Genomic DNA, 22,880 nt, shown 5'->3' on the forward strand with positions numbered 1-22,880 from the left:
CCTGAGAGACTGGAGAGGAGGCAGAGCCTGAGACGCCCAGCCCTGAGAGACTGGAGAGGAGGCAGAGCCTGAGACGCCCAGTCCTGAGAGACTGGGGACGCCCAGCCCTGAGCGGGGTGACATGAGAGAACTTGGGAAGCCTGAGACGCCCAGCCCTGAGAAGCTGGAGAGGAAGATCTGATGGTTCATGGTGTCGAAGGCAGGAAGATGAGGAGAGAAGTCAGCTTTGGCAGTGAGAAGAGCCTCCGTGACAGAGAAAAGCAGTTCCGGTTGAGTGACCTGTCTTGAAGCCTGACTGGTTAGGGTTAAGAAGATCGTTCTGAGAGAGATAATGAGATCAGAGAGATAAGTTGATCAGAGACAGCACCCTCAAGTGTTTTGGAAAGAAAAGAAAGAAGGGATTAAGGTCTATAGTTTTTGACGTCAGATTAGTCGAGTGTTGGTTTCTTGAGGAGGGGAGCGACTCGGGCCATTTTGAAGTCAGAGGTGATGCAGCCAGTGGTCAGGGATGGGGAAATGTCTCCAGCGATGGTCTGGAGAAGGAAGGAGGGGATGGGGTCGAGCGGTCAGACCTCACTAGTCGCAGGATTTCATCTGGAGAGAGAGGGGAGAAAGAGGCATATGGGAGTTCTTTGTGAGTGAGACCAGTGGACTCAATAGGCTGAGTGAATAAATAGCGGATGTCATGAACTTTATTTTCAAAGTAGTTGACAGGGGTGGAGGGAGGAGGTGTAAAAAAGTTTCCTATGATTAGAGGCAGAAGCTTGACATTTAGAGTGGTAGAAAGTGGCTTTAGCAGCGGATACAGAGGAAGAGAAGGCAGAGAGGAGGGAGTGAAAGCATAGGTCCTCCTGAAGTTTAGTTTTCCTCCATTTTCGCTCAGCCCTGTTCTGTAAGCTCATAATGAGTCACTCCGCCACGGAGCAGGACAGGAGGGCCGAGCCGGCCAGGAGGAAAGAGGACAATGCGAGTCATAGGATGCGGTAAGGGAGGAGAGTAGGGTCGACGAGGCAGAATCAGGAGACAGGAGGGAGAAGGACTTAGCAGAAGGGAGAGATGATAGGATAGAAGAAGAGAGAGTAGTAGTCAACTCAGATCAAATTAGACCAGGAAGCCAACTATTGAATAGAATAGCATAAAATAGACTAAGGTGAAAATGGATTTGAGATAAATGCATAGAGAATGGAAATCTCTATCGCTCCTCTTCTCTCTTCTTATTTTACCTTCTATCTTTCTCACTCTCCCCTTCTCCCTCCCCCTCTCCCCCTGGCAGTATTCCGTCTGAGCTGTGCCCTGCCGAAGAGGCCTCACTTTGGGGAGGTGTCCGTGCTGGACTTGCTGCCAGGGGGCACTGCCCGCTTCCACTGCCATATGGGCTACCACCTGCAGGGGGCAGTGGCACTCACCTGTCTCAACACATCTCTGCCTGTCTGGAGCAGCAAGGAGCCAAGCTGTAGAGGTAGGGAGGAGAGGGAGACACACGCACACACAGGAACACACACACCCACATCTCAATGCTCTGCTGCAGTCTGGAGCAACAACATGCCCAGCTGCAGAGCTGGGGAGACACATCAACTCTAATCATCACCATCACACCTGTTCCTCCATAGCGCTGTGTGGAGGGTCAGTGAAAAACGCTACAGTAGGGAGAATCTTGTCCCCCTCTACCCGCCTGGGTCCCACCGCCACCCATGACCGCTCCTGCTCCTGGTCCCTGGAGGCCCCCACTGCACAGAGACTACACCTGCACCTGGAGAGACTGGCCCTCGAACCCACTGACAGGTGAGAGAGAGAGAGAGAGAGAGAGAGAGAGAGAGAAGACGACGAAGAGAGAGAGAGAGAGGAGAGAGAGAGAGAGAGAGGAGAGAGAGAGAGAGAGAGAGAGAGAGAGAGAGGAGAGAGAGAGAGAGAGAGAGGAGAGAGAGAGAGAGAGAGAGAAGAGAGAGAGACGAGAAGAGAGAGAGAGAGAAGAGGGAGGAAGAGAGAGGAGCGAGAGAGAGGAGAGAGCAGGGAGGAGGAGAGAAGGAGGGGGGAGGAGAGAGAGAGAGAGAGAGAGAGAGAGAGAGAGAGAGAGAGAAGAGAGAGAGAGAGAGAGAGAGAGAGAGAGAGAGAGAGAGAGAGAGATCGAGACGAGCTTCTGAATGTGTAACCTGTAATTGTGGCTATAATGCATTTACATTTCTCTCCCCCAGACTTGTGTTATGGAGCGGTCTGGATGCCTGGGTCCTGTGGTGCTGTTGACTCTGGGCGGGGTGGTCCAATACCGTTTGAAGGGGTGATCAGTGAGGGTCCAGCAGTCAGGGTTCAGTTCATCACAGACCAACCTAACCACAATACAGGCTTCAACATCCGTTATGAGGGTAAGAGCACACACACATACACACACATGTATAAACACAATATCTCATAACCTTTCTGTCTAACCTCAGCTCTCTCATCCTCCTGTCCTCCCCCTCTCCTCTCCTCAACCATCATCTCCCCCTCTCCTTTTCTTTCCTTCCCCTCTCCCCCTCTGCAGCTTTTGAGCGTGGGCACTGTTATGAGCCCTACCTGCAGAATGGTAACTTCAGCACCACTGACCAGGTCTATGGGGTTGGAGCTGTGGTGCAGTTCAGCTGTGATCCTGGTCACTCCCTGGAGCAGGGACCGCCCGTCATAGAGTGTATCAATGCCAGAGACCCCTACTGGAACGACACGGAACCACTCTGCAAAGGTGTGTGTGGGAGGGAGATTGGAGTGTGTGTCTGTGTGGTTTTGCACGCCCGTGTGTGTGTGTGTTGAGAGAGTTCTGATATCACAGTGTTACTGAGACACTGTTTAATTGGGTTATCTCATCACTCTCCCACTTCTTTCTCCACTCCCTCCCTTCCTCCCTCACCCTCTCCTCACCTTTTCTCTCCCCCCTCCCCTCGCTCCCTTTCCCCTCCCCCATCTCCAGCTCTGTGTGGGGGGGACCTGGCAGGTCCCGGGGGTGTTATCCTGTCTCCTAACTGGCCAGAGTGGTATGGAGAGGGAGAGGACTGCAGCTGGAGGATACATGTAGGGGAGGACAAGCGCGTGCTGCTCGAAGTACAGCTGTGAGTGATATACACACACAAATATACAGACAGACCAACAGACAGACGCACACACACACACACCAACCACCTGTCAGAATAATGATGGTAAGAGGTTGTTACACTAGCCAGATGTTACTCATTAGCCAGCCTCTGAGGTCATCAGCTCCCAGCATTCCATTTGATTGATACATCCAGCCTGTAGACTCTTACACCCTTACCTCACACTGAGTCAGCCACATGGAGCTGATACCATATGCACTCATATAATTTACTCTGGGACAGAAATACATTTAGAAACATCTGTCAGAATTGGTAGGTGATTCAACAACTACATCTCTCTCTCTCTCTCTCTCTCTCTCTCTCTCTCTCTCTCTCTCTCTCTCTCTCTTCATCGGTCCGCATCCTCTACTCTCACTGTGTTTCCTCTCTTCTCTGTGTTCTCTCCTCTCTGTTCTCTTCTCATCTCTGTTCTCTCTCACTCTCGTCTCTTTGTTCTCTCTCTCTTCTAATGTGTTCTCTCTCGCACGATTCTCTCTGTGTTCTCTCTCTCTCTGTGTGTGTTCTCTCTCTCTGTTCTCTCTCACTCTCTCTCTCTGTTCTCTCTCCTCCTTCTCTCTCTATGTTCCTCTCGGACATTCTATCATTTCGGTCCTGATTCATAGAATAGAACTGCTGAAGGAACAAGCTTCTCTGTTTCTTCTCTGTGTGGTGTCTGCAGCCTATTCCGCATTTCCCTACTCTCTATCTATTCCTCGGCCCTGAGCCCTCCTACAAATAGAACCCGTCTGTTCGAGCCGAAGGCTACCCACATTTTCGTACTCTATGTTCCTCTTAGATAACGCTAAGCGACGCTGAGGAAACTCGCACCATCATTCCTATTTCTTTCTACTCTTGTAGAATTTATCGGCGTCACGGCCTTGAGTTCGGAACACCTCTACATCTATCCTAATTCCTTATTCTCTCCTCGTCTTGAATCTATTCGACGTCTCTCGCCTGTAGGCTAACCACCTCCTCCTCTCCTTTCTCCTCTTCTCTCCTCTCTCTCTCTCCGGCGCTCGTCTGTTCTCTCTGGTTTCTCTGTTCCTCTCTTGTCTCTTGTCTCTCTCGCTTCTCTCTCTTGTGTTCTCTCTCTGTTCTCTGGTTTTCTCTCTCTCTCCAGTTTGAACCTGAGACAGTGACATGTGACATCATGGATGGTGATGAGGTCACCACCCCCCATATTCTGGGCCAGTACGTGGGCGGGCCGGGCCCTTCAAGATACAGTCCCACACTGACTCACCGTGAACCTTCCACGCCGACCCTGCCGGCGTTGTCTTCGCAAGGGAGAGGGCTTCATCACAACTACATGGGTAAGAGACGATGATGAGGAGGAAAAAGGGAGGAGGAAAGGGAAGTAAGAAGAAAGAGGAGAAAGTGAGGGACAAGATTCATTACAAGAGATGGTAGCCAATATTGGAAGTATAGCTGAATGGGATATAGCCTAGTTTGCAGCCGAGTTGAAACAGAGTCAGAGAGTGAAAAAGGAGAGATAAAGAGGAGGATGAGGAAATGAAAGAGACAGTGTAATGTCCCAGACTCTCTATTTCTGTCTCCTCTACCCTTCTCTCTCCTCTCTCTCTCTTCCTCTCTTCTCCCTCTCTCTCTCTCTCTCTCTCTCTCTCTCTCTCTCTTCTATCTCTCTCTCTCTCTCTCGCTCTCTCCTCTCTCTCTCCTCCTCTCCTCCTCTCTTTCTTCTCTAGTGTTCTCTCTTCTGTGTTCTCTCTCTCTCGTGTTCTCTTCTCTTCTCTTCATCTCTCTCTGTGTTCTTCTTCTCTCTCTCGTGTTCTCTCTCTGCCCTTATTCAATCACATCCTATTTGTCCTACCATCCATCCAGATACACCACACACGATTAAACAACGTTGTTCTATTGAACATGCAAATTAATAAGGGCATTTTAATTAATTATATGAAGAGTGCCTTGGTCCTCCTTTCTTTTTGATGACCAATTTACACCTTTACCAAAGAGCACCTTCTATCAACCAAAATATACTATAGTGTACCTTAGTAGCGCTTCCTTCCTCCTCTTTCACACACACACATTACTTTGGAATGCACTTCTCGATCACACAAGAATAACAAAAAATAACATCACATTATGCACACTCAATCATTCTACATGTACACTTTAGACATCTGTTACTAACATTGATTCCCATTCCAAGTCCTATTTTCCCTAACCCTAAGCTCAAAAGCCATTTTTCCTTGTGGGGACCCGGCAAAATGTCCCCCATTTTCCTTGTTTTTTACTATCCTTGATGATGACTTCTGTTCCCTACAGGAAGTAAAAACCAAACACTTCTTTCCCCAGTGAGAAAATCAGAAGACATCCTTACTGCAACATCCTATTTCTCCTTTGTTATTGTGTGTGTGTGTGTTGTGTGTGGTGGTGTGTGTGTGTGTGTGTGGTGTGTGTGTGTGTGTGTTGTGTGTGTGTGTGTGTGTGTGTGTGTGTGTGTGTGTGTGTGTGTGTGTGTGTGTGTGTGTGTGTGTGTGTGTGTGTGTGTGTGTGTGTGTGTGTGTGTGTGTGAAGGCACAGTAGAGGATAGCTAGATAAATGAGAAAGCCAGTCAATATAAATTAATAATTGAACCAAGAAGCCTGACTTGCTCATCCCAGTGGACCAGTTACCCAGAACCCGACCCTGGAATACTGTATACACACACAAACAAAATGTCTAAATCCTACAAATGAATACATTTTATATAAATCACACAAAGTGTTTATAAATGAAAGTTCTGTGTGTCTACAATGGTAACAGAGGTGTCCCGTAACGACTCGTGCCGCGACCTCCCGACGATCCAGAATGGCTGGAAGACCACGTCCCATACTGCCCTGGTGCGGGGTGCTCGCATCACCTACCAGTGTGACCCCGGCTATGACCTGGTTGGACGAGAGACTCTGACCTGTCAGCTAGATCTCACCTGGAGCACACAGCCCCCCTTTTGCGAGAAGAGTGAGTTAACGAGAGGGGGTTGGGGGAGGCTGTGTGTGCGTGTGCGCGTGCGTGTTAGAGCTGGGCGATATGGACATAAATCAATTTCACGATAAATTTACTGAATTACCACGATAACGACAAATTGAACGATAAGTTCATAACATGAATGTGTATATTACCCTTAAAACTCCTACTACTGCTTTGAAAGTTGTACCTATCAATTATTACATTAACAATCATCTATATTTAGCTAACTTATTTCATTTTTCTCCCTTGCTCTTCTCTCTCTCTCTCTGTCTCTTTCTTTCTCTACTTCTACACCACTCAACTCTCTCACCCTGTCTCTCTCTCTCTCTCCAGTAATGTACTGTTCAGATCCGGGTCATGTAGAACATTCCACCAGGTCTCTGTCAGACCCTAAACTCCTGGTTGGGACCACCATCCAGTACAGCTGCTACCCCGGCTTCATCCTGCAGGACGGCTCTACACTCACCTGCTATGGACGAGAGCCCGGAACCCCTGTCTGGACATCCAAATTGCCACACTGTGTCTGTGAGTATGCGTGTGTGTGCGTGTGTGTGTGTGTGAGCGTGTGCGCTCGTGCGTGCGGTCCTGGTAATAAATAGTACACAGGGCCCTGGTCAGAAGCGCCCTATATAAGGAATAGGGTTCCATTTGGGACAGAGTTTGTACTACAGTAATGTTTCCCCAGGACAGGAGGCTGCATGTTGTCCGTCATTCAGTGTGTATTATAAACCTCAACAGTTCTCTCTCCTGTAGACCAGGTGCTCATTTTAATAGCGTTTGATGTTGCCGAGCTGATCTGTGATGGGCACTTGATCTCTGGCAGAGACGACTCCACAGGGGTTGGCTCTTTCTTTGTAATTCTAACACCGCTCCTAGCCTGTTTGTGTTCATGGTTATTAAAGTGTGTGTGTATTACAGCTTCATCCTCCTCTCTGCGTTCTCATGGCTATTAATCTGTGTGTGCGCACACATGTGAGGCGTTTGATATGCTAATGCAGTGTGCAGATCAGGCCCTGGCCACCTGGAAGAGGGGGCGAAGATTACCCATGAGTCATTGCAGCTCGGCTTGAGGCTGTCGGACCAGGAGGAGAAGCTGTCAATCAACCATCCTACCTTCCCTCCCTCCCTGTCAGTCTGTCTGTTTGCGTGTGACTCACACCTCCTTAGAACCAGTGTTCTCCAACCCTCTCCTCCAGTACCCCACGCTGCTCCACTTAGTTCAGCTATTTCACTTCTAACACTGATTCAACTGGTCAAGCGCTTGATGATTGTTGAGCAGATGATGGTTTACCTCCCTCTCTCTCACTCCATCTCTCCCTCCTCCCTTTCGCTCTCTCTCTCTCTCTCTCTCTCTCTCTCCCTCCCTCTCTCCAGCCGAGGAATCTGTTTCCTGTGAGAACCCTGGTCTTCCTGACAACGGGTACCAGGTCCTGTCCAAGCGCCTCTACCTGCCCGGCGAGTCGCTCACTTTCGTCTGTTACCAAGGTTATGAGCTCATCGGCGAGGTCGCCATCAAGTGCATCCTGGGAAATCCGTCGTTTTGGAGCGGACCACTCCCACTGTGCAGGGGTGAGACCCAGCTGCCATGCACCCACATACCACCCCTGCAGACATGCATGGAAGGGAACATTCCTCACCGTGACTTTCCACATAGACATGGATGTAGCCATTGGTGCTTGTTTTAGTAATGATATTTCAGTATGTCCCTCTGCATGCAGCTCTAGGCAGCCAGGTTGGTAGTTCCTCCTCTCTGTAGTTGTTTAAGACTGCTGGGCTGTGGTCAGAAGTAGTGTAACTATATTTGGAATGAATGGACGCAGCGCTAGACATACACTACATGACCAAAAGTATGTGGACACCTGCTCGTCAAACATCTCATTCCAAAATCATGGGCATTAATATGGAGTTGGTCCCCCCTTTGCCGCTATAACAGTCTCCACTCTTTTGGGAAGGTTTTCCACTAGATGTTGGAACATTGCTGCAGGGATTTGCTTCCATTCAGCCACAAGAGCATCAGTAAGGTCGGGCACTCATGTTGGGCAATTAGGCCTGGCTCGCAGTCGGCATTCTAATTCATCCCAAAGGTGTTCAATTGGATTAAAGTCAGGGCTCTGTGCAGGCCAGTCAAGTTCTTCCACACCGATCTCAACAAACCATTTCTGTATGGACCTCGCTTTGTGCACAGGGGCATTGTCATGCTGAAACAGGAATGGGCCTTCCCCAAGTTGTTGCCACAAAGTTGGAAGCACAGAATCATCTAGAATATCATTGTATGCTGTAGGGTTAAGATTCCCCTTCACTGGAACTAAGGGGCCCGAACTATAAAAAACAGCCCCAGACCATTATTCCTCCACCTAACTTTACAGTTGTCACTATGCATTGGGTCAGGTAGCGTTCTGCTGGCATCCGCCAAACCCAGATTTTATACACCTGTCAGCAACGGGTGTGGGTGAAATGGCCGAATCCACTAATTTGAAGGGGTGTCCACATACTTTTGCATTTATATAGTGTACCTGCCACCAGTGCTATGATATACCTTACCTAACCTGTCAATGTTTGAGAGAATTTCTGATGTCTTGCAGCCAACCATGACTGCTTTGGCAACCATGCTTTGGAAGGTGAGTCTGTTTGTCTGTCTGTCTTTCTGACTCAGTGAGCCTGTCTGTCTGCTTTTCTGTATATTTTTCTGTCTTTATCTGTCCGTCTATCTGTTAAATCAGATCTTTATTTGTACATACATTAGTGGCTTAAAGTGATTCTTCAGTACTTCTGTATACTTTTTAGCCAGTAGTTCTGAAAGTAGTGCTCACAAGCCAAAAGTGTTCCCCAAAAATTGCATGCCACATCACATATGTGCAGATATGTGCACCACTTCATTGCTTTCTCTCGCTCTCTCGCTCTGCTGTGTGTGCATCATGTGCATCTTGCTAGCTATCACTCATATGGCGAGGGGCTGAAGCTCATTGGTTGAACTCAAATTGCTAGGGGGCTGCCCACGTGAGGGGAAGTGTAGGGAAAATGGCCCAGCACAGCTTCCAGAAAAACAGATGCTTTCAAACTAGGGATTTTGTGGCAGGTAAGACACTAATTCTGCTGATAGATTATGCATGTCTGAACTTCACATTGGCTCATCCAGCCCAAAGCGGAAGGTGTAAATACTTAGTAGTTGCCAAAGTTCCGGAGCATGTCTTTAATCAGCTACTGTCCAGTCTGCACTATTCTTCCTAATTACCTGTACTCTTGGATCATTCTTGATTATTTTTTACAATGATTTCTTACAATGACAGTCAAAATCATGTTTTTTATGAAATGGGATGATATTTGAAGGAAACCAGATAAAAGTATGATGACTAAAGTATGAAAAATGACTGTTGCTGCTACATTGATCATACAATTACTTGTCCCCTCCCCCATGTCAAACACTTGGATGTATTAAGGGGACAAGGTGATATCACTTTAACTCTAATTCTAATACACCAATGGTACCATGATGTTTTCTTACTTAATTTAAATAAGCACCGCCTTGTAACCAACATTGGTGAAGCCGTTTGCAGAGGGGCATGGTTTATATAGCTAGATAGCTACTCTAATGGTACCAATTTGACTGTATGGTGTCAGCAAATGTAATTGAAAGTTTACCCTATTCATCTATGGCAAATATCATTATATGTTTCCCCTTGGCGCCGGAGGAGATGACTGCCGTTTCACGGGCTCCTAACCAATTGTGCTATTGTGTGTGTTTTTTTGTGTTATTTGTAACTTATTATTATACGTAATGTTTCTGCCACCTTCTCTTCTGACCGAAAAGAGCTTCTGGACATCAGAACAGGGATTACTCACCTCGTACTGGACAAAGATTTTTTCTTTAATGAGTCGGACGTGAAGGATTTACATCACAGCGGACAAGGCCCAAATCCCCGTCATTCGCATGAAGAAGAGACAGAGATATAAGGGAGGTCGGGGTGCCTTGTAAGAATCCGACGGCGAGTGGGTAACCCGCCTCTACCATCAGTCCTATTAGCCAACGTGTAATCATTGGATAATAAACTGGATGAGCTCCGATCAAGCCTATCCTACCAACGGAACATTAAAAACTGTAATATCTTATGTTTCACGAGTCGTGGCTTAACGACGACATGAATAACATACAGCTGGCTGGGTTTTCCGTGCATTGGCAAGATGCTCTAGACCACCTTTACTCCACACACAGAGACGCGTACAAAGCTCTCCCTTGCCCATTTGGCAAATCTAACCATAACTCTATCCTCCTGATTCTTGCTTACAAGCAAAAACTAATGCAGGAAGTACCACTGACTCGCTCAATGCGGAAGTGGTCAGATGACGCAGATGCTAAGCTACAGGACTGTTTTGCTAGCACAGACTAGAATATGTTCCGGATTCTTCCGATGGCATTGAGGAGTACACCACATCAGTCACTGGCTTCATCAATAAGTGCATCGATGACGTCGTCTCCACAGTGACCGTACGTACATACCCCAACCAGAAGCCATGGATTTCAGGCAACAGCCACACTGAGCTAAAGGGTAGAGCTGCCGCTTTCAAGGAGCGGGACTCTAACCCAGACGCTTATAAGAATTTCCGCAATGCCTACTACAACGGCTCCAAAGCTCGTCGGATGTGTCAGAGCTTGGGAACTATTACGGACTACAAAGGGAAGCACAGCCACGAGCTGCCCAGCGACACGAGCCTACCAGACGAGCTAAATGACTTCTATGCGTACTTCGAGGCAAGCAACACTGAAACATGCATGACAGCACCAGCTGTTCAAGATGACTGTGTGATCTAGCTCTCCGTAGCCAATGTGAGTAAGACCTTTAAACAGGTCAACATTCACAAGGCCGCAGGGCCAGACGGATTACCAGGACTTGTACTCCGAGCATGCACTGACCAACTGCAGGTGTTTTTCACTGACATTTTCAACCTGTCCCTGTCCGAGTCTGTAATACCAACATGTTTCAAGTAGACCCCATAGTCCCTGTGCCCAAGAACACCAAGGTAACCTGCCTAAATGACTACGACCCATACATTGTAGCCATGAAGTGCTTTGAAAGGCCGTTATGGCTCAAATCAACACCACTATCCCAGAAACCTAGACCCACTACAATTTCCATACAGCCCCAACAGATCCACAGATGATGTAATCTCTATTGCACTTCACACTGCCCTTTCCACCTGGACAAAGGAACACCTATGTGAGAATGCTATTCATTGACTACATTTAAGTCATTTAGCAGACGCTCTTATCCAGAGCGACTTACAAATTGGTGCATTCACCTTATGATATCCAGTGGAACAACCACTTTACAATAGTGCATCTAACTCTTTTAAGGGGGGGGGGGGGGTTAGAAGGATTACTTTATCCTATCCTAGGTATTCCTTAAAGAGGTGGGGTTTCAGGTGTCTCCGGAAGGTGGTGATTGACTCGCTGACCTGGCGTCGTGAGGGAGTTTGTTCCACCATTGGGGTGCCAGAGCAGCGAACAGTTTTGACTGGGCTGAGCGGGAACTGTACTTCCTCAGAGGTAGGGAGGCGAGCAGGCCAGAGGTGGATGAACGCAGTGCCCTTGTTTGGGTGTAGGGCCTGATCAGAGCCTGAAGGTACGGAGGTGCCGTTCCCCTCACAGCTCCGTAGGCAAGCACCATGGTCTTGTAGCGGATGCGAGCTTCAACTGGAAGCCAGTGGAGAGAGCGGAGAGCGGGGTGACGTGAGAGAACTTGGGAAGGTTGAACACCAGACGGGCTGCGGCGTTCTGGATGAGTTGTAGGGGTTTAATGGCACAGGCAGGGAGCCCAGCCAACAGCGAGTTGCAGTAATCCAGACGGGAGATGACAAGTGCCTGGATTAGGACCTGCGCCGCTTCCTGTGTGAGGCAGGGTCGTACTCTGCGAATGTTGTAGAGCATGAACCTACAGGAACGGGTCACCGCTTGATGTTAGTTGAGAACGACAGGGTGGTTGTTCCAGGATCACGCCAAGGTTCTTAGCACTCTGGGAGGAGGACACAATGGAGTTGTCAACCGTGATGGCGAGACTAAAACCTATTTCCCCTCAGGAGACTGAAAAGATTTGGCATTGGTCCTCAGATCCTCAAAAGATTTTACAGCTGCACCATCGAGAGCATCCTGACGGGATACAGAGGGTAGTGCGTACGGCCCAGTACATCACCGGGACCAAGCTTCCTGCCATCCAGGACCTCTATACCAGGTGGTGTCAGAGGAAGGCCCTAAAAATCATCAAAGACTCCAGCCACCCTAGTCATAGACTGTTCTCTCTGCTACCGCATTGCAAGCGGTACCGGAGCGCCAAGTCTAGGTCCAAGAGGCTTTTATCTTCGACCCCCAAGCCATAAGACTCCTGAACAGCGAATCAAATGGCTAACCAGACTATTTGCACCTCCCCCCCTTAATTGTTATTTTCTTAGGTATTTTCTTAAAATTGCATCGTTGGTTAAGGGCTTGTAAGTAAGCATTTCACTGTAAGACGCATGTGGCAAATTAAATTTGATTTCATTGGACTACAGCTCAGCTTTCAACACCATAGTGCCCTCAAAGATCATCACTAAGCTAAGGACCCTGGGACTAAACACCTCCCTCTGCAACTGGATCCTTGACTTCCTGACGGGCCGCCCCCAGGTGGTGAGGGTAGGTAACAAAACATCTGCCACGCTGATCCTCAACACGGGGGCCCCTCGGGGGTGCGTGTTCAGTCTCCTCCTGTACTTCTTGTTCACTCATGACTGCATGGCCAAGCACGACTCCAACACCATCATTAAGTTTTCAGACGACAGTGGTAGGTCTTATCACCGACAACGATGAGACATCATATAGGGAGGAGGTCAGAGGCCTGGCAATGTGATGTCAGGATAACAACCTCTCCCTCAACGTGATCAAGACAAAGGAGATCATCGTGGACTACAGCAAAAGGAGGGCCTAGCACGCCCCCTTTCTCATCGACAGAGCTGTAGTGGAGCAGGTTGAGAGCTTCAAGTTCCTTGGTGTCCAAACTATCATGGTCCAAACACACCAAGACTGTCGTGAAGAGGACACGACAATGTCTATTCCCCCTCAGGAGACTGAAAAGATTTGGCATGTGTCCTCAGATCCTTAATAAATTCTACAGCTGCACCATCGAGAGTTTCCTGACTGGTTGCATCACCGCCTGTTATGGCAACTGCTCGGTCTATTACCTCAATTACTTAGACTAACCTGTGACCTCGCACATTGACTCTGTACCAGTACCCCCTTGTATATAGCCTCGTTACTGTTATTTTATTGTTGTTCTTTAATTATGTGTTCTTTTTTTTCTATTTTCTTCTTTATTTAAAAAAAAATGTAAACTTCAGTTTATTTAGTAAATACTTTCTTAACACATGTTTGTCTTAACTGCAATGTTTAAGGGCTTGTAAGTAGCATTGTATTCGGCACATGTGACAAATACGATTTGATTTTTGATTTGATCTGTGTCTAGTATTAGCTAGTTACTGGCTAGCTAGGTCTTCAGCCAGCATTGAACAAAAGGGGGAAAGGGTTGTTCAAAACTCAGACACAGCTGTCAAGTCATCACATCCGTTAGTGCTGCTGTGAACCGCATCACAAGAGACATGCCAAAAGGGAGATGTTTATAAAAATAAATCATATAATTAATGCAATTTCAATGTTGTTTGTGTTGCTTTGTATATCACCGAATTTGCTTGAGATGATTTTACAGCAACACTGCTTACTGCATCCAAGTTGCTTGATATAGGCGTTTCAAAGAGCTGTCAGTCAAGGCGAGATCCTAAATGTAAGCTCCCCAGCCACTCAGCCTGACTTTTCAAACTTCCTGGTAGTTAGCCATGATAGAAAAGTACTTTTCAGAATGACTGTTCAGGATCTTTAAAGGATTGATGGCATTAGATTTGAGTATTTGTGGCCTCCATTTACAAACAAATTGACCTAAAACGTCTCTGATGTTACTATCATTGGTCTTACTACTCCTACTGGTGACATCATAATGGTAAAACACATTTAAAGCCATTACCTTTAGAATGGGAAGATGTACCCAAATACATTTAAATAAATAAAAATGAAGTAACATTTTTCCAAAATGCAATGCCCAAATGCCAACATGAACGACCCCTTTGTTAATTGTCTGATTTGCTTTTATATTTTCTGCCTTTGTATTGCTCTATTATTATCACCTTTTCACTGGGACTGAACTGAAGTTATCTCTCTTCCTCCTTCCCTTTCACTTTCATGCTCTCCCCTTACCTACCTTCTCCTTCTCTTTCTCCATCTCCCCCCTCCCCTCCAGTTGCGGAAGCAGCTGCCGGGTCAGGTCTGGATGGAGGCAACATGGCATTGGCTATCTTCATCCTTGTACTTTTGCTCTCCGTGCTGCTGGGAGGAGCCTATGTCTACGTCACACGGTAAGACTACACTCCCTATCACCTCAACACACCTCTACACACCAATGGACCTGTTCAACACAGTGACCTGTTTAGATTATCATTGGATCAATTGAAATAGCAAATCCTGCTTTAATTTTTAAAAATATATAATATAATCCCATTTGTTGCCCAGTGAATAGGAGTCCCTGAACTCTACTTACTTGAATACACTGGAGCTGAATATTTTGTATTCAATTCCATTTCAACGCAATATTGTCCATCAATGGTCATATGGAAACTCTATGACAATTGAATAAACACAAACTGCCCTGGTTACCTTCCCATCTGACTGTGCAACCTTGGTTACGGTTGAATAGCATATGCCACAAGGTTACAGAACATTCAGATGGAAATGTATTGTATAGAACAGACATTATTCTGTCATGTAGAAAAGGGAATCTTGTCAGCTGCTCTACATGTGACAATTCTATCTTCAACATTCCAAACGTTTCACCTCATTAAATAGGCTCCAAATGAATGAGGCAAGTGAATCACATGAGAACAGTAATATTCTTTATCCTGCTCAGTTCTCTCTCTCTGCTCATGGAAACAGTGGTGTCATACATTTTTTTTATTCCTGACACCCTGCTGTTCCTCTCTTGGCCACCAGGTGTCGCTACAACTCCAACCTGCGGCTGCCACTCATCCACCCACACCCCTACAGCCAGATCACAGTGGAGAGCGAGTTTGACAACCCACTCTACGAGACAGGAGTGGTGAGGAAGTACACACACACACACACACACACACAAACATAGTCATTGTATGAGACAGGAGGGTCTTTAATACTGGGCTCTGCAGTGGCACAGCGGTCTAAGGTACTGCATGACAGTGCAAGAGGCATCACTACAGACCTTGGTTCGATTCCAGGCTGTATCACAACCGGTCGTGATTGGGAGTCCCATAGGGCGGCCCACAATTGGCCCAGCGTCGTTGGGGTTTGGCTGGGGTAGGCTGTCATTGTAAATAAGAATCTGTTCTTAACTGACTTGCCTAGTTAAATATAGTTTAATAAATTAAATACAAATATAACATCTCTTTCTCTCCCTCTCTCAGGACACCCGTGAATATGAGGTATCAATATGAGGACTTTCTCAACTGGCAGAATCCCAAAATGAAGAAGCTTCCACCCAACCAAACCCACTCCCTACCCCTTCTCCTCCTCAGCCCCACCCAAAAGAAAGTTATGTAAATACAGACTGACTATAGATCTGCCCCTTCCCCCCATGACCCTGTCCTCCAATCACAGAAAGAGGAAACAGCGAGAGGGAAGATGAGTAGGAAAGGGAGTGGAGAGGAGAGGGGGAGAAAATAGGAGGAGAGGGGAAAGGAGAGGACAGGAGATACTGGGTGTTTCTCAATATTCTTACTACCATTCTCTGAGCATGGTTGGAGAATGAGTCCAAATCAAAGTATGCAAAATGGCGTGCATACTTTGCTTGTAAACATTTCGAAGCGTGCATCAATGCAAGCTTCAACTGAAATATTCCCAGGATTGTTGACATAATATGACGCAACCACATAAAAAACAACGCAACATTTCTTGAAATCAATGGCGGCTGGTTTTGAGCTGAAGCGAGAGAAAATGAACTCCGACTTTGGAATGAAAAGTTGTCCACTCACATCATATGTTGCCTGACTACAATATTTTATCTTGATCTTGTTCATTTTGGCATATTTAACTGCCTAGAATATCCACTGTAGTCGTGTACATAGACTGCAGGCTAACTGATGAAGAATTGGTAGCTAACTTTAGCTAGCTAATATTATCCACAAAGAATTCGTAGCTAACGTTGGCCATCTACCCTTCATAACAACATTAGTTTTAGTTGTTGTTTTTTTGTACAACTAGCTAGATTAATATGATTCACATATAGCTAGCTGATAATTACAAGCTTGGGTTTGCTTTATGTAGGTCATGTTTTGTCTGTATTGGTCAAAGTTAATACAGTATAACGGGAGTGCGCAGTGCTTCTCAAATGTACATTTGTATGCATTCTCCACACTCTTGTACTCACAAGAATGTACTCAAGAGAACATCCTCGGAGAACGAACTCGGAGCATGAGAGTGTGGAGCATGGCAGCAGCATATTGAGAAACACCCACTGTGAACAGGGCTGCAGGCGTTGGGAGATAAAGAGACAAACACTATTTACTCATGTGTCTTCTATTAGCTATCAAATACAGGGACAGAGGGAGGGAGAGAGGGGAAGGAATAGGTGGGGAGAGAGGGAGACAGAAGGAGGATGATGGGTGAGAGGTATAGAAGGGGTGGCAGAGAGAGGAGGGGATAGAACCAAAGGGAACTAAAGTATTGGTACATGAATGGGGTCCATTGAGATGTAAAACGTAGGGGTAAATTGGCACCTTAGAATCTGACAGAGGAAGTGAGGTTACTATCTCTTCCTGTCTGGGCACCATCTTCCTGCATTTCTAAGGCCTTGTCTTAGAACCGTTTGTAGTACTGGTTTTACCATAGTAACTGACCTTCCATGTGCAAGCTCAACCAACCAACCATAACAACACCAGAAGAGACCGGCACCAGATTATGTATTTATTTTGATGTAAATGTGATGTTTTATGCAGATTAATTCATGTACATTCTCATTTTGAGAAGAAAAAAATAAAATATGTACCATGTTACTGATTTCCTGAAATTAATGGTCAAATAAAAAGTATAACAGAATCTTTCTAAAAAATTAAAAAATAACACGTCTTTGTCATCTGTTATTTCTTCGAGAGCTGGGGATGATCAGGTGACTCCCTGGCTGTGTCACACCTACAAGAGCTAGAAACGGTCACAACAGTCACTATGTCACTACGCATAACACGGAACAACTGTTTTACACTTGGAACATGAAGAAAATAACATGTCTCTCCATTCTGACTAATTCAACAGTACATCCATACAGACCCACACATACTTCCTCACAGGTTCCCTTTCTGGGAGCACTACCTTGAAGGTAAAACAACTTATTTTTCACCTATTGTGCAATCACTGTATCTCACACACACTCCAGTGGTGACATAGTTTCTGTTTCTGTTGAAACTGGTTCGCTTTCGTTCAGACCCGTCAGTTTTGTCTTCCCCTGACCTCAATACACAACAGCCTCAAAAACACAGTTGCTACTTCATGTTTCAATACTTATTGTTACTACCTGTTTTTGCAAATAGAAAGTTACTGTTGCAAAAACAGTTATTTACTTAACAGCAAAGATTTGAAAACAAGTGGGTGCTATCATTCTTAGGGTGTATGTTTGTGTGTGTAATTAACCAACAAAACAGCTGAATAGAGAGGGGGTCAGACTCAAAGAAAGCCCTATATTTTCAGTTCAGTTTGTGTGTGCATGCGTAAAGGCAGGTGTGACTGAGCAGTGCAACCAAAAGCAGTCACAAGATGCATACAAAAATAGATGCTATACCCTCAGAACTGGAGCAAGTATATGAGTTATTTGTTCCTAAAGGTGCACTATGCAGAAATCGCTCTGTCATTTCCTGGTTGCTCAAATTCTAATAGGTCACCTAATTTCAGTTTGTGACCAAACAAGCAAGTAAAATATAGAGAATCATTGTACCATCTAAACAACTGTGAAATATATTTTTCGATAATCAAAAATATTGTTTTTTCAGCTGTTTGAAGGTGGCGTACAAAACTGAAAGCAAAAGACACAAAAACTCAAGAACAGGGAAGCATAGAAATAGTGCACATAGAATAACAGATCTACCGCTTCTTAGACATGCTTTAAATGAGAATGAAAGATATATATAACTCGCTTTTCTATGTGAATTTGGTAGTGTCGCCCCAAAAGTGACATATTGCAGCTTTAATTAAGGGTTAGTGTCAGGGGAGATTTGTCATTCAAATTAAATTAAAGTCATCATGGAAGTTGCAATGATCGCACTGGGCACACACTAGTTGAATCAACATTGTTTCCACGTCATTGCAATGAAATTACATTGAACCAACGTGGAATTGAAGTTGAATTGACATTGTGCCCAGTGGGGTGACTTGTACTCTCTAGCATGGAGATAAAAACAGAATAAGGCCTACTGGGTCAGAGAAATCAGTCCTGACAATGCTTCAACCTCTCCACTCTTTTCTAACTACTTCATTCTTCCTTCCGTTCCCATCAACTCACTCTGTTCTGCACCAGGCTTCACACTCAAACTAGTTCACCACAGTTCAGCTTCCTCTTCCGTCTGTTAAGGTACAGAAAACATTCTCTCTCTCTTTTTATGTTAACAGATTGTGTACTTTGTTTTCCTTTTCTTGCTTGTTTGTGTCTTTCAACCGTCTTCCTTTTCTCACTCTGTCCCCTCCACCTTCCCTCTCTCTCCCTTTATCTCTGAGTAGGTTGGTCTATCTGTATATCTGTGTTCTATTTCTGACTGTGATTACTGGAGTGACAGTGAAGGTTCTAGAATCACTGATAAGACCATATGAAGTTTTCATTTCATATTTACTGAGACAGGTACTGACTTGGTGAATAATAATATAGTTGTAACTCTGCTGCCTGCAACACAGAGCATGACCAGACAAGAGGTTAGTTTGAATCTTTGTTTGAACCTTTGAATCTTAGTTTGAACCTTAGCTTTGATATTTGCATCATGATCCCACAAACAAAGTTTTCCATTTACGCCATGAAAAGATTTCACCTGTGCAGGAATAGGCCCTGGGTATGTTTGTAGTAAGATTTCTGTAGTAAAACAAAAAACATTTCCAGGCTGTTGCAGAGATTCAGTATGAGGAGGAAGTGGACATTTTTAAGAACCTGCCAGACTAGTTCCTCTCAGATAAACACACGAGTGTTCTGCAGTGCTCCCAGAAGAGAGAGAGTTTTTATGAAGCTCAAAAGAGTAGTGTTTAAATATGAGATGTACAATTTCCTGTCCCTCTTGTTTCTCTCCCTCTATTCCAGAAAGTACCTCTCTACCTATACTTCAACAGGGTCAGTCTCACTGAAACTTAAAATCTGTTCTACAAGAAAAACCTGGTCAAAATAGCAGCACACACAGTTGGCCTCCTGCCTATGACCAAGAGATCATGACCAAGCACAACCATCTCCATCAGTGATGCGTGTGTCAGCACGGAGGGTGTTAACAGGGCTCCTTATCCTGGGTGGAATCTCCACCCTGACCCAGTTCCTGCGTTTCTGTCTACCCTGCCGGCAGCCATCCCAGGGTGCGGGCGAACCTGTGACCGTGCTGGTCCGGGACGGGTGGAGGGTCAGTTCTGACATTCCCCTGGTGTTTGTGGGAGGGGTGCCTCGTTCCGGGACCACCCTGATGAGGTATGACAAGAGAAAGGAGGAGGAGAGTACTTATTTACTTGTATTTACCAATGTACTGAACTTGTATTATTCTGACACTCAATATGGTTATATACTGTATGTATTTACCTCTGTACCCTGTCATTTTGATCTCCATCTTATTTCCCACACTGTGTAGGGCCATGCTGGACGCCCACCCTGCGGTGCGGTGTGGGGAGGAGACGAGGGTCGTGCCCAGGATACTGGGCCTTAAGCTGGGCTGGGCTGCTGAGAAGGAGGGGGTCAGCACCAAGGTCCTGGACCGAGCGGTCACTGCCTTCCTCCTTCAAATCATAGCAGGACACGGGGAGCCAGCACCTCTACTCTGCAATAAAGATCCCTTTACTTTGAAGAGCGCTAAGTACCTCGCTCACCTTTTTCCCAAGTAGGTCTGACTTACTTTACTATACACACACACACACCTCCATCTCAAGACACATATACTCTTAGAAAAGAAGGTGCAATCTAGAACCTAAAAGGGTTCTTCGGCTGTCCCAATAGGATAACCCTTTGATAGCCCTTCTTGGGTTCCAGGTAGAACCCTTTTGGTTCCAAGTAGAACCTTTTGGGGTTCCATGTCGAACCCTTTCCACAGAGGTCTACATGGAACCCAAAATGATTCTCCCTGGAACCAAAAAAGGGTTTTACAGGGTTTTACCTGGAACGAAAAAGGATTCTACAAAGGGTTCTCCTATTGGGACAGCCGAAGAACCCTTTTAGTGTACACTGACCCAAAAGCCTCTGTCACCACACATAATGGTGTGATCGAGTGTGGCTTTTCACATGCTGACCCATGTGAGCCATATAGACAGTACAACTCATTCGTGAGTCACTAGGCAGCCTGGTTACCTCCTACAGAACAGAACACATCGTATGACTGATTACCAGAGGTCAAAGTCCTGACAGAACAGGAGATAACTTATCTACTTTTTCACTAACTCCGCCTCCTCTCCAGGCCTGAAACCGGGGTTAGGGAGAATTATGAGTAGTGCGGTGGAAAGTTGTAAAGTACTTTCTCCTCAACTTTTCTCTCTCTCCTCTATCCCGCCACACCCCTACGTCCTTCCTCTCTCTCTTTCTACAGCTCTAAGTTCCTGTTGATGCTGAGAGATGGCCGAGCGGCGGTGTACTCTATGATTTCGCGTCGCGTGACGATCGGTGGCTTTGACCTCTCCAGCTATAGGGACTGCCTGGCCAAGTGGAGCCGAGCCACACAGGCCATGCTGACACAGTGCACTCAGGTGTGTGTGTGTCTGTTTAGGTGGGCGGAGAGTGGTGCCTGACGTGTGTGCGTGCATGCAGTGCATCTGTGCCTGCATGTGTGTGAGTGTGCGTCTTTGTGTGGTGTGTTTAGGTGGAAAGTGATGACCAACCATGTGTGTGTGTGTGTGTGTGTGTGTGTTGTGTTGTGTGTGTGTGTGTGTTGGTGTGTTGTGTGTGTGTGTGTGTGTGTGTGGTGTGTGTGTGTGTGTGTGTGTGTGTGTGTGTGTGTGTGTGTGTGTGTGTGTGTGTGTGTGTGTAGGTGGGCAGTAAGAGGTGCCTGGCTGTGAGGTATGAGAGGCTGGTCCTCCACCCTCGTTCCACCTGCAGACAGTGCTAAAGTTCCTGGGTCTGCCGTGGCACGAGGGGGTTCTGCACCATGAAGAGGCTATTGGAAACCTGGAGGAGTGTCACTGTCAAAGTGTGTATCAGTGAATATCAGAGAAGGTGACAAGGCCATGCTACATCACAAAGACTCAAAGGAGTCTTGCTGTTTTGGTGTGTGTTTATTAATGTGTTTTTGTGTCACAGAACGGAACGGTCCACAGACCAGGTGATGAGGCCAGTGAACTTAGACGCTCTGACTCGGTGGGTAGGTCACATGCCCCAGACGTAATGGCAGACATGGACGCTATCGCCCCCATGCTGGGGAGACTAGGCTACGCCCCAGAGCCACCCACCTAACTACGGACAGCCTGACCCACAGTTCCTCAACACCACAAAGGGTACGGACACACACACACACACACACACACACACACACACACACACACACCACACACACACACACACACACACACACACACACACACACACACACACACACACCCACCCACACAACCACACACACACACACACACACACACACACACACACACACACACAGGTTTTTGCTGATGTAAACCTTATGTCCTCTCTCTGTAGCTTCTGAGGGGAGACTTTAAAACTCCTGTAGCAAGCCTACATCTGAACGGACGTCCCCTGGTGAGTCTAACAGAAAAACCACCTATCCTCAATGTCTAGGCAACTGCTGATTGACTGTTTTTAGTATGGAACTGATAATTGTTGGTTCTGTCTACATCCTTCTTTAGATGTCCATGAAAGGTTCACAGACAGAGAGGTGACAGGGTCAGCGCCTGGAACAACGGTCATCCCTGACCTATGACCCCTGATTATCCTCTCAGGGAAGACAACAGCATCAACCAAAACGGTGGTGGCTAAGCACCAAGCACAGTCAGAGGGCATAACCATGCATGTGCTCTAGACCTCATTGATAGGAAGAAGTGATGTCCAATGGAGAAAAGTATATTATATCGTTTTTTTTACATTTCTAAAATGTGTTTACTTACTTGAATAGGTTCTCCCACTGCCTCTGTTTTTTGGGGTCCTTACAAAAACAAAATAATGGGCAATCTTCACTATATTTGTGTTGATATCAAAGTGCCGCCAGCAGCCATGTGGATGCATGGAGACAAGGGAAAAAATTGGCTATTTTAGAATCCGAGAATGAATTACTTACACAATCGTCTCTAACATGTAGGCTCAGCTTTCCTGAACAATCCAATTACAAGTCAGAATGTTGAATAAACTTATTTTTAACATACTTTACCTGTTGTTCTCTGATTTTGTCCTTATGTAGGAGGTAATCTGAGACAAAATATCCACAAACGTTATTAGCCAGACTTTCAGTACGCTGGTCTGTATATGGTTGGTATTTCCGGATAAAATGTTCAATACTGATGTAATTCGCAGGTTACAAACACTTGCACATTATGGCTGAGCCTAACCAAACCACAGCTGA

The 22,880-nt window shown here is 46.1% G+C and overlaps 2 pseudogenes; both read left to right on the top strand.

Annotated features, from left to right (window-relative positions):
* LOC111960885 (seizure 6-like protein) overlaps positions 1-17,153 on the top strand; it is a 50,921-nt pseudogene extending 33,768 nt beyond the window's left edge.
* Positions 17,154-18,611: 1,458 nt separating this feature from the next.
* Positions 18,612-21,827, top strand: LOC111961785 (protein-tyrosine sulfotransferase 1-like; annotated as a pseudogene).
* Positions 21,828-22,880: the final 1,053 nt, after the last annotated feature.

The sequence above is a fragment of the Salvelinus sp. IW2-2015 genome, linkage group LG4q.1:29 (genome assembly GCF_002910315.2).
Source record: "Salvelinus sp. IW2-2015 linkage group LG4q.1:29, ASM291031v2, whole genome shotgun sequence".
NCBI classification, from domain to species: domain Eukaryota; kingdom Metazoa; phylum Chordata; class Actinopteri; order Salmoniformes; family Salmonidae; genus Salvelinus; species Salvelinus sp. IW2-2015.